This window comes from Periplaneta americana, chromosome 4 (genome assembly GCF_040183065.1).
Source record: "Periplaneta americana isolate PAMFEO1 chromosome 4, P.americana_PAMFEO1_priV1, whole genome shotgun sequence".
NCBI lineage: Eukaryota > Metazoa > Arthropoda > Insecta > Blattodea > Blattidae > Periplaneta > Periplaneta americana.
In genome coordinates, this window is record NC_091120.1 from 184,519,416 (window position 1) to 184,534,610 (window position 15,195).

The following is a 15,195-nucleotide window of genomic DNA, read 5'->3' on the forward strand; positions in this document are numbered from 1 at the left end:
TAGATAGATAGATAGATAGATATAGATAGATAGATAGATAGATAGATAGATAGATAGATAGATAGATAGATAGATAGATAGATATAGATAGATAGATAGATAGATAGATAGATAGATAGATAGATAGATAGATAGATAGATAGATAGATAGATAGATAGATAGATAGATAGATAGATAGATAGATAGATAGATAGATAGATAGATAGATAGATAGATAGATAGATAGATAGATAGATAGATAGATAGATAGATAGATAGATAGATAGATAGATAGATAGATAGATAGATAGATAGATAGATAGATAGATAGATAGATAGATAGATAGATAGATAGATAGATAGATAGATAGATAGATAGATAGATAGATAGATAGATAGATAGATAGATAGATAGATAGATAGATAGATAGATAGATAGATAGATAGATAGATAGATAGATAGATAGATAGATAGATAGATAGATAGATAGATAGATAGATAGATAGATAGATAGATAGATAGATAGATAGATAGATAGATAGATAGATAGATAGATAGATAGATAGATAGATAGATAGATAGATAGATAGATAGATAGATAGATAGATAGATAGATAGATAGATAGATAGATAGATAGATAGATAGATAGATAGATAGATAGATAGATAGATAGATAAATAAAAACCTATCCAACATATTGTGACAATTTTTTTTGTGTATTTATACATGTCATATCTACAAGTCTGGCCATTCAGCCACCACAGAGGTTTAGTTTATGCTGTACAAAAGAACAGTGTGTTACCTCAGTTTTGCACATAGGAAATTGATTAATTTTTATGTTTTTTTTTTTAACGACAGAGGAAATGCACTACAAAGAAATGGATATAGTGAAACGCGTAAAACGTATAAGAAAGTATGTCTCACCTTCACGATATCCAGTTTCTCCAATTTTGAAAGGAAATCCGAGTTCAATATGTTTAACTGAGTGGACGAAATTAATTCTCGATTGCACGTACTGAAATGCACTTTACAGTAATTTGCTAATTGTAGCGATAAACTCTGATCCCGGTTGAGTATGCAATTTTAATTTGTTTAAGTGCTTGTCGAATTGTAGTCAGGTACAGCCCACCATGCATAGTCGGCGATTTGTGATTTCAATGGACTACTGTAAGTATTTAAGCTTCGTTCGAAGCTCGATAATAATATACAGGGTGTCTCCAAACTTTAGGGTCAAAATTATACAGGTGGTAGAGTACTCCAAACTGTGAATTTTAACATAAGAGATCAGTAGTTCTCTACCATTTGTATAATAATCGTCGTCGTCGTCTTCCTAACAAACATTAGGCCAAGTGGCCTGTTACGGTCTCAAACTAGAATTTTCACTTCAGAATATGTATGGTAAGACTTTCCTGTGTTAAATTTCAACGTACCTCGTTAACAAACACAAGAACACAAAAAATACATCACACTAACACACGAAAACAAAAAAACACACAAAATTGCAACCTCATTCAAGAAATTAAATTACAACATCGCATACAGAACAAATAACACTCTACAAAAACATCTCAACACACAAACAACACAAACAAATACAACCACACAGGCGTATACAAACTCAAATGTAACACCTGAAACAACTTCTTCATAGGACAGACAGGCAGATCATTTCAAACACGTTACAAAAAACACATCACAGCCATAACAAAATTACAAAACACCTCCACATATCCAGAACACATCACAAATGCTAACAACACCCACAGAGACATCAACACAGACATGGAAATACTACACATCCAACCAAAATGCCAGAAACTAAACACATTAGAACATTACGAAATATACAGACACACAAAAACACACCCCAACGAAATTCTCAACACACAACTCAACTTCAAAACACACACTCTTTGACTCTACACTATACCACAGGAACACAACCTCACAGGAAACAGAACAAGTGGCGCCAAGACCAACAACGACCAGTTCTGAAGATGACCCATAAATAGGTCGAAACATGTAAACGAGGTACGTTTAAATTTAACACAGGAAAGTCTTACCATACATATTCCGAAGTGATACAGTGTCAAAAGTTGTGTAATGAAGATGTATATTGAATTTTCAGTCCATCTCTTCTTCGAACGACCCAGAGATCTTTTGCCATGCGGATGGTAATGAAAGAGTGCTTTTGGAATTCTGCATCGATCCATTCGTTCGAGATGACCCTTCCACTGAAGTTGATATTTGCTGATGACTGCACAATGGGTTCTATTTGAAGTTCTTGCATTATGTCCCCAGCGAGTATATCCAGCTGTTGCTCTCATGAACCTCATCTCACTTGCTGTTATTCTACCGACATCTTTATTCTTCACAGTCCACGCTTCACTACCATAGCTTAATACTGGCTGTGCTAAGATTTTATACAAGCTTATTCTTGTGTGTCTTTGTACTAGTGAAGGTGTCATGATTTTATTAATGATCCCCATTGTTTCATTATATTTCCATATTTTTTCAGCAATATCTAATGTTGACCCTAAAGGTTGGAGACACCCTATATGAGCACTAAAATATATCAATAGGGAAATTTCATATTCTAAACCATTCCCGCTCATATGACTCGCTTAACAGAGAAGTTTTATATGATATTCTTATTGAATTTGGTATTCCCAAGAAACTAGTTCGATTAATTAAAATGTGTCTCAGTGAAACGTACAGCAGAGTCCGTATAGGTCAGTTTCTGTCAGATGCGTTTCCAATTCACTGTGGGCTAAAGCAAGGAGGTGCACTATCACCTTTACTTTTTTAACTTTGCTCTAGAGTATCCCATTAGGTAAGTCCAGGATCACAGAGAGGGTTTGGAATTGAACGGGTTGCATCAGCTGCTTGTATATGCGGATGACGTGAATATGTTAGGAGAAAATCCACAAACGAATAGGGAAAACACGGGAATTTTACTTGAAGCAAGTAAAGAGATAGGTTTGGAAGTAAAACCCGAAAAGACAAAGTATATGATTATGTCTCGTGACGAGAATATTGTAAGAAAGGGAAATATAAAAATTGGAAATTTATCTTTTGAAAAGGTGGAAAAATTCGAATACCTGGGAGCAACAGTAACTAATATAAATGATACTCGGGAGGAAATTAAACACAGAATAAATATGGGAAATGCCTGGTGTTATGCGGTTGAGAAACTTTTATCATCCAGTCTGCTGTCGAAAAATCTGAAAGTTAGAATTTATAAAACAGTTATATTACCGGTTATTCTGTATGGTTGTGAAACTTGTACTTTCACTTTTGAGAGAGGAACATAGGTTAAGGGTACAGGGAGTTATACCTGAAAGCTTGATTTGCATAATACACGTCACTATTCGTTAACAGAAAACCACAATTTAAGTCACACAGAGTTAGTGTGCACTCAGTGTTGGTTGCTTGACGGTTGTCAGCCCACTTTGAGGTCTGTGGATATAGAGGGAAAAATTGGATCGGTATCTGGTAGAGTTCCCGGGTAGCTCAGTTGGGAGAGCGTTGGTACGTTTAACCAAAGGTTCCGGGTTCGATGCCCGGTCCGGGAACAATTTTTCCCTCGAAATTATTCAAATCAACTTTACAGGGGGTTATACCTGAAAGCTTGGTTTGCATAGGTAAGGGTGTTTGAGAATAAGAGGCTTAGGAAAATATTTGGGGCTAAGAGGGATGAAGGTACAGAAGAATGGAGAAAGTTACACAACGCAGAGCTGCACGCGTTGTATTCTTCACCTGACATAATTAGGAACATCAAATCCAGACGCTTGAGATGGGCAGGGCATGTAGCACGTATGGGCGAATCCAGAAATGCATATAGAGTGTTAGTTGGAAGACCGGAGGGAAAACGACTTTTGGGGAGGTCTAGACGTAGATGGGAGGATAATATTAAAATGGATTTGAGGGAGGTGATAGAGACTGGATTAATCTTGCTCAGGATAGGGACCAATGGCGGGCTTATGTGAGGGCGGCAATGAACCTCCGGGTTCCTTAAAAGCCAATAAGTAAGTAAGTAAACTATCCCTGCTAGCGGTAGGTCTATGTGAGAAAGGATATTCGCGATTCACGTTGCCAAAAACGCAATTAACAGGAAACAATTCTTCATATTTCATTATGTTTTAGTAAAATTTTCGTATATCATAAAATCTTCATATTTTTTTTATTTCGCAAGATTTCTTTCCCCCCTCTACACTGGCCTTTCCAGTGACCTCCTTCCTTCTGAATTACAATAAATTTACGGCTGCTCTTGCAACTCGTGTAGCTGTCAGTATGATCCTTCCAACTCTGTGACAGTATTTTAGGATCTATATAATATTTTCATTGTCTAATTCAGGTCTCATATCTTGAATTCGTTTTTATCTTAGAGAGTATAGCCAGCTTCATTAATTTTTCTTGACATTTAGTCAGCATACTTCCGCTGCCTTGTAACAATGAAGGAATTAACATTACAACAAATTCCACAATTTAGGATGTCTGGCCGAAATCTACGGTTGACCACTAGGATGCAGAATACAAAGGAGAGGTTAAATGAAAAAATACAATATGATTGCGGAGAGAATACGGAACAATGATAAATTTAAAAATAAAGTACAATTTGATTTCGGAGAAACATGAGATGAAAATACATTGAAGAGTAATGAAATGAAGTGAAAAAAAATACATAGTATTATACAAGTGATTGTGTAAAATGGATAATAAATCTCTCAATACCATTAGACAAATTTTGTTAATGTCCTCATTAGAATATTTAAGAGAAAGGAGAATGGTTTTGGTTAACTTAAATGAAGTTCCCCTAGCTCCAAAAAGAAGTCCTTTCACTTCCCAAGTATTAATATTCATTTTCTATCTCTCACTGAAGTGAGGAATACATGGGTTGTAAATAGACTTCTTTTCATCGTTAACGTTATTGGCTTGTTGATCATCCTTCTCAAAACGGACAGCGGGGTCAAGAATGAGGCTTCTTTGATTCCGGCGATCGATGGCTATAATGTTTGCTCTTCTCGTTGACCCATTCTCAGCCAAGCAGTGCACTTCTTCGTAAACCTCCCACTTTTCCTTCGGAAGAGTGGTTGCGATGGAGCTTTTCGCTTTATGGTGGCGATTGTTCCTCAGTAGTTCTCCTTTAGGGCAATAACCCAAAACATGCCCAAGGGTTTCTACTTCGCTGCATCCTGGATGACGACAGTTTTGATCTCGAAAGGAACGACCTGGCACCGATCGTACTGTTCCGATATTTGTAACCTTAAAATTTTACCTTAACTCAAGGCCTGACATGAGCAAATAGGTGTTGAGTGTGAATATTCCGAGGAAATTATGAAATTTTCGTAAGAATTTGAATCTCTGACCGTAACGCTGACAGCAATCTGACGTAGAATTTCAATTGCCAGACTGTGGTATAGGTGTTTGCGGACGGGCGCTTTGAGTGTGGCCGCAAGGAGGGAGATAATTGTGATGCGGCAGTCGAGGAGGCCGACGGACGCGGGCCATGGAGGGGGGAGGGATTAATCAGTGACAATAGCACTCAATCAAGCCGAGCACACAGTGCATAGCTCCTAATCCGGCCGGCCCCTGGTATCCATCACGGCCTCCGGACGCTGCACCGCGTCTCCTGAATACACACAGCACTGCGCGGCGCGCCTGCCTCGTTTTCGGGCTGTTTGTTCGCTGCAAGTCACATTCTAGTACGGATCTGCATCGGCAGGCCTGGCCTTCCACACTAGTGGGAACGGCTTTTAATTATAGCGACACCAAATTGCAATCTGCGACGGACAAACAGGCTTTCAGGACAAATTCTTTAAGGTTGCATTAACTTCCAGAGCTTGCAGTGGAAGGAATACTTACTTACTTACTTACTTACTTACTGGCTTTTAAGGAACCCGGAGGTTCATTGCCGCCCTCACATAAGCCCGCCATTGGTCCCTATCCTGAGCAAGATTAATCCATTCTCTATCATCATATCCCACCTCCCTCAAATCCATTTTAATATTACCTTCCCATCTACGTCTCGGTGTCCCTAAAGGTCTTTTTCCCTCCGGCCTCCCAACTAACACTCTATATGCATTTCTGGATTCGCCCATACGTGCGACATGCCCTGCCCATCTCAAACGTCTGGATTTAATGTTCCTAATTATGAATACAATGTGTGCAGCTCTGCGTTGTGTAACTTTCTCCATTCTCCTGTAACTTCATCCCTTTTAGCCCCAAATATTTTCCTAAGCACCTTATTCTCAAACACCCTTAACCTATAGTTATACACAATAGAAGTGATTTAATACAGTTATACGAACATTTTTTAATGATTGAATAAAATTAATAAAATCGGTTAAAAACGAGACATGTTTCGGAGGAATGCTCCTGTATCTTCAGTGGTAGTACCACGACGCTGGTACAGATGTTCGACCGCGTAACGTAGCTTAAGGAAGACTATTTGGAGACGCATGTCGTGGTACTGGTTGACCAAGTTTTCTTCTTCACTAGTAACCATGATTAAATTACATAAGTTAGGTCAGATACAACAGTGTTCATGAGTGTGATAGTTATATACAATAGAAGTGATGTAATTCAGTTATATGAACACTTTTTAATGATTGAATAAAATTAATAAAATCGGTTAAAAACCAGACATGTTTCGGAGGAATGCTCCTCCATCTTCAGTAGTAGTAAGCTACGTTACGCGGTCGAACATCTGTAGCAGCGTCGTGGTACTACCACTGAAGATGGAGGAGCATTCCTCCGAAACATGTCTGGTTTTTAACCGATTTTATTAATTTTATTCAATCATTAAAAAGTGTTCATATAACTGTATTAAATCACTTCTGTTGTGTATAACTATCACACTCATGAACACTGTTGTATCTGACCTAACTCATGTAATTTAACCCTTAACCTATGTTCCTCTCTCAAAGTGAGAGTCCAAGTTTCACAACCATAAAGAACAACCGGTAATATAACTGTTTTATAAATTCTAACTTTCAGAGTTTTTGACAGCAGACTGGATGATAAAAGTGCAGTGGAAGGAATAAATAAATTATTTTGTCTATGGGCCGATTTCACCAACAATTAACTAAAAATGAAATTTAATTTAAGTACGAAATTTTATCAACATTTTGAGTTTTCCGATAAACCGTTACCGTAATACAGTGATGTCAAAGCAAGCGCATTTTTCTGACCTTGACGTCGTGCGCAGGCATCAAGCGCTAAGTATGGAAAGAGGCAGGGTTGTGTATACGAATATAGATTAAGAAAACAGTAGTGCACAAACTTCAAACGGAACATGAAATTTTATGTCGTTATTTTTATATGGCTTCTTTCTGTTTGATATTATCTATATTGTCTGTAAAACAAAAGTACTAACACCAATTTCTTAATATTGCAGTTGTGTTTTAAATGTTAATGACATAATAAAGATTTAAGAAGGAATATTCACATAAATTCCATTGTAGTACAACTATACTGTGATATCAAAAAAAAAAAAAAAAAAAAAAAAAAAAAGATTGAGTATGACATGGTAAGTTGGAATTGGTATTGATGGTACTTTAGCCTTATAAAAGTAATCAATAAAGTAATCAAAACAATATTACAGTACAAAACAAAGTTATCTAGGTCTGTATATGTTTTAAGTGTAACTAATCTTCCATAACAAAACTCTCAGCATATTATGCTTTTAAGTGGAGTTGGTCATTATCGCATGCAAAATAATGGTAAAAATAGCCTATCTTCTAGCAGTCATAAATATAATAGTCTACTATTTATCAGTGGTCTTTCATTTTTGTTAGCTATGTGTGTATATTTATTAAGCTTTAAAATGAAAATGAATGGTGACTCTAGAGTAAATCTGTATCCTTAAATTATTTTTTTTTCAATTAAGCACAATTTTTTTTTATAAATTCACTACATGTCTGTGATTAGGTACACTCTATTCACTTATTATAGCATATATTGAATTGAAAATTTGACTACTTACTGCTAATAGATACTAAAACATACCCTACTAAAATTATTCATATATCTGTAATATTATGGGCATAGGGCTTATAGTAATCATCACCGTCAATAAATTAAAAAAAATTGAAGATTAGTATACGCCCTATGCCCATAATACTACAGATATTTTAATAATTTTAGTACGGTATGTTTTAGTATCTATTAGCAGTAAGTGGCCAAAATTTTAATTCAATGTGTGCTATGATAAGTGAATAGAGTGTACCTAATCACAGGTATGTAGTGAATTTATATAAAAAATATGTTTAAATTAAAAAAAATTAATTTAAGGGTAAGATTTATACTAGATTAACCATTCTTTTTTCATTTTAAAGTTTAATGTGTATACATATATCACTAAAAAATTAAATAGCTGTGGTAAATAGTATTACATTTACGACTGCTTGAAGATAAGCTATTTTTACCATTACTTTGCATGCGATAACGTCCAATCCCCCTCAAGGTGATATTGGTGAGCAACTTCCTATCATCAGAATATTAAATTATTTTCTCGAAATGTGCTGAAGCGACACCAAATTGCAATATGTGGCGGACAAACAGGCTTTCAGGACAAATTCTTTAAGGCTGCATTAACTTCCAGAGCTTGCAGTGGAAGGAATAAATAAATTATTTTGTCTAAGGACCGATTTTACCAATAGCTTACTGATCCACAATTAACTAAAAATGTAATTTAACTTAAGTACGAAATTTTATCAACATTTTGATTTTCCGATAAACCGTTACCGTAATACAGTGATGTCAACTGATGCCCATAGGAGAAAGCGCGCACTTTAGAGCCCAGGAGAGCCTGAGCGCTTTACAGCGGAAAGGAAAGAGACAGACGAAAGAGGTAGTATATGCCGCTTGGTCGAGCTATATTCAGGGATGGCCAGCACTGATTCAATGGATAAAGGGAAGAGAACTTATTAAAACTGTATCCATGTTAATTTTTAGATTTGTCTGAGAAGTATAAGTGCATTACAAGAATGTAAGTTTTAATTTTAAAGTTCATTTTTCAAAAGTTTGCTTTTTTATTCAAAAGGAATATTTTCTCAACTTTTTTTTTTACAGAAAAGTGAAATTTTAAGATATGTTTGTTTAGTAGCCTTACAGGTATACTAAAACAATGTTTTCGTAAATCTAATATATCGTAAATACGTATTACTGAAGATCGTGTATTAAAATGTTTGAAAATATTCGCAAGGAAAATGTTTGTAAGGAAATGAATTAACAAAGCAAATACTGTTACATCACAAACTAAAGATATGTGCCTATGTGTTGGTAAAACGTCAGCTCTATAGCTTCAACAGATTTCGAGATAATTTAATATTCTGATAACAGAAAGTTGCGCACCAATATCACCTAAAAGCATAATGCGATAAGAGTTTTGTTATGTAATATTAGTTACAGTTAAAACATATACCTAGACAACTTTGCTTTGTACTATAATATTGTTTTGATTACTTGTATAAGGCTAAAGATACCATCAATATCAATTTCAACTTATGTCATGTTCAGTGTCTTTCTTTGGGATAACACTTTCTTTATAAATGGTGTGTTTAATTCACTTAGTACAGTATAGTTGTAGTTATTATGGAATTTGTGTGAATATTCCTTCTTTACTCTTTGTTATGTTATTAACGTTTATAACACAACTGCAATATTAGGCTAAGAAATAGATGTTAGTACTTTTGTTTTACAGACAATATAGAAAATAACAAACAAACAGAAAGAAGCCATATAAAAATAACGACATAAAATTTCATGTTCCATTTGAAGTTTGTGCACCACTGTTTTCTTAATCCAACAGGCTGCTTATTCCTCCTAGCATACCTAGCGCTTAATGCCCGCGCACGACGTCAAGGTCAGAAAAATGCGCTTGCTTTGACATCACTGCCATAATACAATAATTTTAATATTAGTCTACGCTTATCTATAGGAACCGGATTTTTACGTTTTTAAAAAGTATATTTTAAGTGTTTGGAATAGGTGAAATAGGTTTTTTTTAGCTTTATGCCCAACCTGTGAAAGGGATCGCAAAAGTGCCAGATCGTTAAAAATATATCCTTACAGTTATTCTTAAAAAATTAATAAGTTATATATTTATTAAGGCAACATGGACTACAAAACAGACCTTTTCAAGAACAAAACTATTTATCAAAATTTATAAGATTCGAAATTTTTGTTCCTTCCTCTTTAACATTATTTATAGTTGGAATAAATTATTGTAACAATTAACATTTTATCTAATATAATTTGCCTTGATAAAACTACTTAAATTTCAATTTCCAACAGATAAAAGGTACAGTACACACAAAAATTCTGAATTAAATTTGTTCAAACTTCATCAAAAATTATTTTAAAAAGTAAAAAACAAATAAACAAAACAAAACATTATTTACTGGTACTGTTCCTGGTCGCAATATATGACCAAATACTTTTCAGGATTCTCGACTGAGAAGTTTTTCTATTATCTCTTAAATACATCTGTTAGTAGGACGAAATGGTTCTTTTGCCAGCACATGATGTCATAGGTGCAAATTTCATCGCTGCCACTGCATAAGGTACCCAGCATTTGCTCATATTGGGTTGAGGGAAAACTCTGAAGAAACCCCTACCAGGTAACTTGCCCCAACTGGGAATCGAACCCATGCCACCTGGTTTCGCGGTCAGACGCGCTAACCGCTACTCCACAGGTGTTGACCACGGCTTTATTTATAATCCATATTAGAAGTAGTTTCTTGTATCTAATTTTTTCCTTTGCGTACGAATATTTCATGGAGGTTCCGAACGGATTATTTTGAAATCTTCCCTCGTAAGCCAAACTGCGGCCCTAACGTACATACATAGGGTGAAATAGAGTCCCACTTGCACGGAAAAAAATAAAAACAAATACATAATCATAACTTGTGCAAGAAAATCCTTTTAATGCAACTACGTATTAAAAAAAAGAGTTGGGAGTATTTTAAAGTCTAAAGTGAAACAGCTAGTTTTACAGCTTGTTGCCAGAGTTGAGCACCAGAGTGTGCTGGACACGCGAATTCACCCCCCCCCCCCGGCAGCCAGTAAGCTCATACATGGCGTCTGGTACACCGAATGCGGTAGAGCAATTTGTTGTATATGCTTTGTGGGCTTTCCCCGAGATTTAATTATGTTTTTTGGTCCGCTTGTGGTCTGCCCACTTTGCAGTAACACAAATTCGGTAACAACTGAACGACTGGATAAATGTATGAATGAAACTGGAATTAGCCTGAACAGTTATCCGTTATTTCAGGATTCATATTCGAGCCACACAGAGGGTATAATCATAGTAACGTGCCGCTGTATAGAAGAGACTCCATCTGCAGACTTCCGAACTACGTAGTATCTCATATTTAGACGTAGTGTTTAACTGTGATACAGTAGACGTGCCGACCGGCGTAAGATGTACAGTAAAAATTGTGGTTCACAATAAACCGGGAACGAAAACGCGAATATTGTTAAAATAAATGTATTTAAATGTCAGCATTCACAATTAACTATTTTGAATGCTCATATTTACTTACTTACTTACAAATGGCTTTTAAGGAACCCGCAGGTTCATTGCCGCCCTCACATAAGCCCGCCATCGGTCCCTATCCTGTGCAAAATTAATCCAGTCTCTATCAACATATCCTACCTCCCTCAAATCCATTTTAATATTATCCTCCCGTCTACGTCTTGGCCTCCCCAAAGGTCTTTTCCCATCCGGCTTTCCAACTAAAACTCTATATGCATTTCTGAGTTCACCCATAGGTGCTACATGCCCTGCCCATCTCAAACGTCTGGATTTAATGTTCCTAATTATGTCAGGTGAAGAATACAATGCGTGCAGTTCTGCGTTGTATAATTTTCTCCATTCTCCTGTAACATCATCCCTCTTAGAGCCAAATATTTTCCTAAGAACCTTATTCTCAAACACCCTTAATCTCTGTCCCTCTCTCAAAGTGAGAGTCCAAGTTTAACAACCATACAGAACAACCGGTAATATAACTGTTTTATAAATTCTAACTTCCAGATTTTTCGACAGCAGACTAGAAGACAAAAACTTTTCAACTGATTAATAACAGGCATTTCCCATATTTATTCTACGTTTAATTTCCACCCGAGTGTCACTTATATTTGTTAATGTTGCTCCAAAATATTTGAACTTTTCCACCTCTTCGAAGAATACACTGTATCTTCAATTTTTATATTTCCATTTCGTACAATATTCTCGTCACGAGACATAATCATATACTTTGTCTTTTCGGGATTTACTTCCAAACCTATCTCTTTACTTGCTCCAAGTAAAATTCCCGTATTTTCCCTAATCGTGTGTGGATTTTCTCCTAACATATTCACGTCATCCGCATAGACAAGCAGCTAATGTAACCCGTTCAATTCCAAACCCTCTCTGTTATCCTGGACTTTCCTAATGGCATACTCTAGAGCAAAGTTAAAAAGTAAAGGTGATAGTGCATCTCCTTGCTTTAGCCCGCAGTGAATTGGAAACGCATCTGACAGAGACTGACCTATACGAACTCTGCTGTACTTTTCACTGAGAGACAAGTATATTTATGTATATCCTTTGGGGGAATGTTGTACTTTTGACAATTAAATTTTTTGTCATGGCAAAGTTAACTAACCTATCTCCATTACCATTACTAGTTACGTGTAGGCTCTCTTTTCATTATTATTATCATCATTATTATCATCACTATCATCATCATTATTATCAATATCATCTTTATTATCATTATCAGTAATTATTATTATTATTATTATTATTATTATTATCATTATTATTATTATTATTATTATTATTATTATTATTATTCGCAGAGCTGCACGCATTGCATCCTTCACCTGACATAATTAGGAACATTAAATCCAGACGTTTGAGATGAGCAGGGCACGTAGCACGTATGGGCGAATCCAGAAATGCATATAGAATGTTAGTTGGGAGGCCAGAGGGGAAAAGACCTTTGGGAAAGCCGAGACGTAGATGGGAAGATAATATTAAAATGGATTTGAGGGAGGTGGGATATGATGGTAGGGACTGGATTGATCTTGCTCAGGATAGGGACCAATGGCGGGCTTATGTGAGGGCGGCAATGAACCTCCGGGTTCCTTAAAAGCCAGTAAGTAAGTAAGTAATATGAAAATTATTATTATTATGAAAATTATATTATTATCATCATCATCATCATCCTTCACGAATTAGGCCTCTGTAGACCTGTTTCGGCCCCATCTAGCTGTCTTCTTAAAGGTCTTCCTGGTCGACGATGTCCTCTAGGTTTATATTGCATCATAATTTTTGGGATTCTTGAATTTTCCATTCTCCTTACATGATCTAGCCAATTGAATTTGTATCTGCTGATTTTTTCTTCTACTGACTCTACTTCTAATTGTTCTAAAATTTCTTCATTCCTTTGTCGGTCTAAAAGAGTATATCCTGCTGTCCTCCTGAAAAATTTCATTTCCGTTGCTTTGATTCTGTTCATGTCTTTTTTCTTTAATGTCCAAATCTCGCTTCCGTATAAAAGGGAGGGTAATGCTAGTGTATTATATATTTTTATTCTTGTAAATTTTTGTACTAATTTAGCTTTTAATGTATTGTTTATTATTCCTAGAATCCGTGTAAATTTGGTAATTTTCTTGTTCACATCTTTTTTCATTTTGATAAGATATTTCACAACCCAGATAATTGAAATTTTGCACTTGTTCGAGGCATTGGTTATTGTGTATTATCTTACTTCTGACTGGGTCTCGTCCTAAGAATGCCATTACTTTTGATTTTTGTGCTGAAATTTCCATCCCAAAATCTTTTAATATTTTATTTAATGTATACAATCCTCTTTGTAAATTATCCTCTGAATTGGAAATTATGACTTGATCATCGGCATAGAGTAAGGTATTTAATGTTAGAGCACTGGTTATTTTGATTCCTGATGTGTAGATTTGGTTCCATTTTAAAATAATTTCATTTATATAGATATTAAATAAAGTTGGTGATAGTGGACAATCTTGTCGAACTCCATTATTAACTAATTTTCTTTCGGATATACAGTTATTTATTTTGACACTTATTTTGCTGTCTGTGTAGATTTCTATTATATTTTGTAATAGCAAATTTGGAATATTTTTATCTTGTAATATGTCGAATAAAAGGTCTCTTCGGACTTTATCAAAAGCTTTCACAAAATCAATAAAAGCTATATGGGTTTCTAAATTAAATTCTCTTCTTTTTTCTAACAATAGTTTGATGCTAAATAATGGATCTACACATGATCTTCCTTTTCTAAAGCCATTTTGACACTCCAGAAGGAAAGTTTCAGTATGTTTTTTTAATTTGTCATTTAAAATCCTACTAAATATCTTATAACATGTATTTAGGATACTAATCCCTCTATAGTTTTCAACATTATGTTTATCTCCTGTTTTATATATGGGAATAATTACACTATTTTTCCATTCTTCCGGTAAAGTGGCAGTCAGATATAGTCTGTTTAAAAATCTTAGTAATCTTTCTTGAAATAGATCTCCTGCATAATAATTATATTATTATTATTATTATTAATATTATTATTATTATTATTATTATTATTAGTCTTTCCGGGCACGAAACAAAATGTTCAATGAAAGCAGAGACAAGAGTCGGACTTGATTTGTTAAGCATCAACGCAGAAGCGCCATAAAGCAAGCGTGAGGGTCGGCCGTCTTGTTAGGCGAGGACTGGAGTGTCGTCGTCGGTTAGGGTGTGAGAGATTGTAACCTGGTTCAAGAGATCAGGAAGCGGCTGACCGCGGACGCAACGAGCCGTCAACCAAAAACTCGCAGTGAATGAAGAAGGAGACGCGAGACAATCCAGCTAATTATCCAGCTGTACGCTCTGCTTAGCTCGCCGTGGAACATCGGTCCGCATTCACGTCTTCAGGGCGGGTTGATCTTTAGCGCCAAATGCTGTGGCGTCTTGGTACACCGAACCTCGAGAAAATTAGGCTGAACAGCGTGCTAGCTTCGTAATCGACTAATAATAATAATAATAATAATAATAATAATAATAATAATAATAATAATAATAGAGATTCTTTTTTATGGGTCTGTCCAGTGTTAGTATCCGGACACTTCTCAGATGTTTCAAATACAAAACTTGATATCACATATAGTATATGAACTAAACAACAATGTTTCTGGTATGAATCTCTT

At 35.4% G+C, this 15,195-nt stretch overlaps 1 protein-coding gene across 4 annotated transcripts in view; it reads right to left on the reverse strand.

Moving 5' to 3' along the window:
- The window catches only part of LOC138698520 (LIM domain only protein 3-like), a 1,357,283-nt gene that overhangs the window by 422,443 nt on the left and 919,645 nt on the right, over positions 1–15,195 (reverse strand). The gene's annotated exons all lie outside the window — the stretch shown is intronic.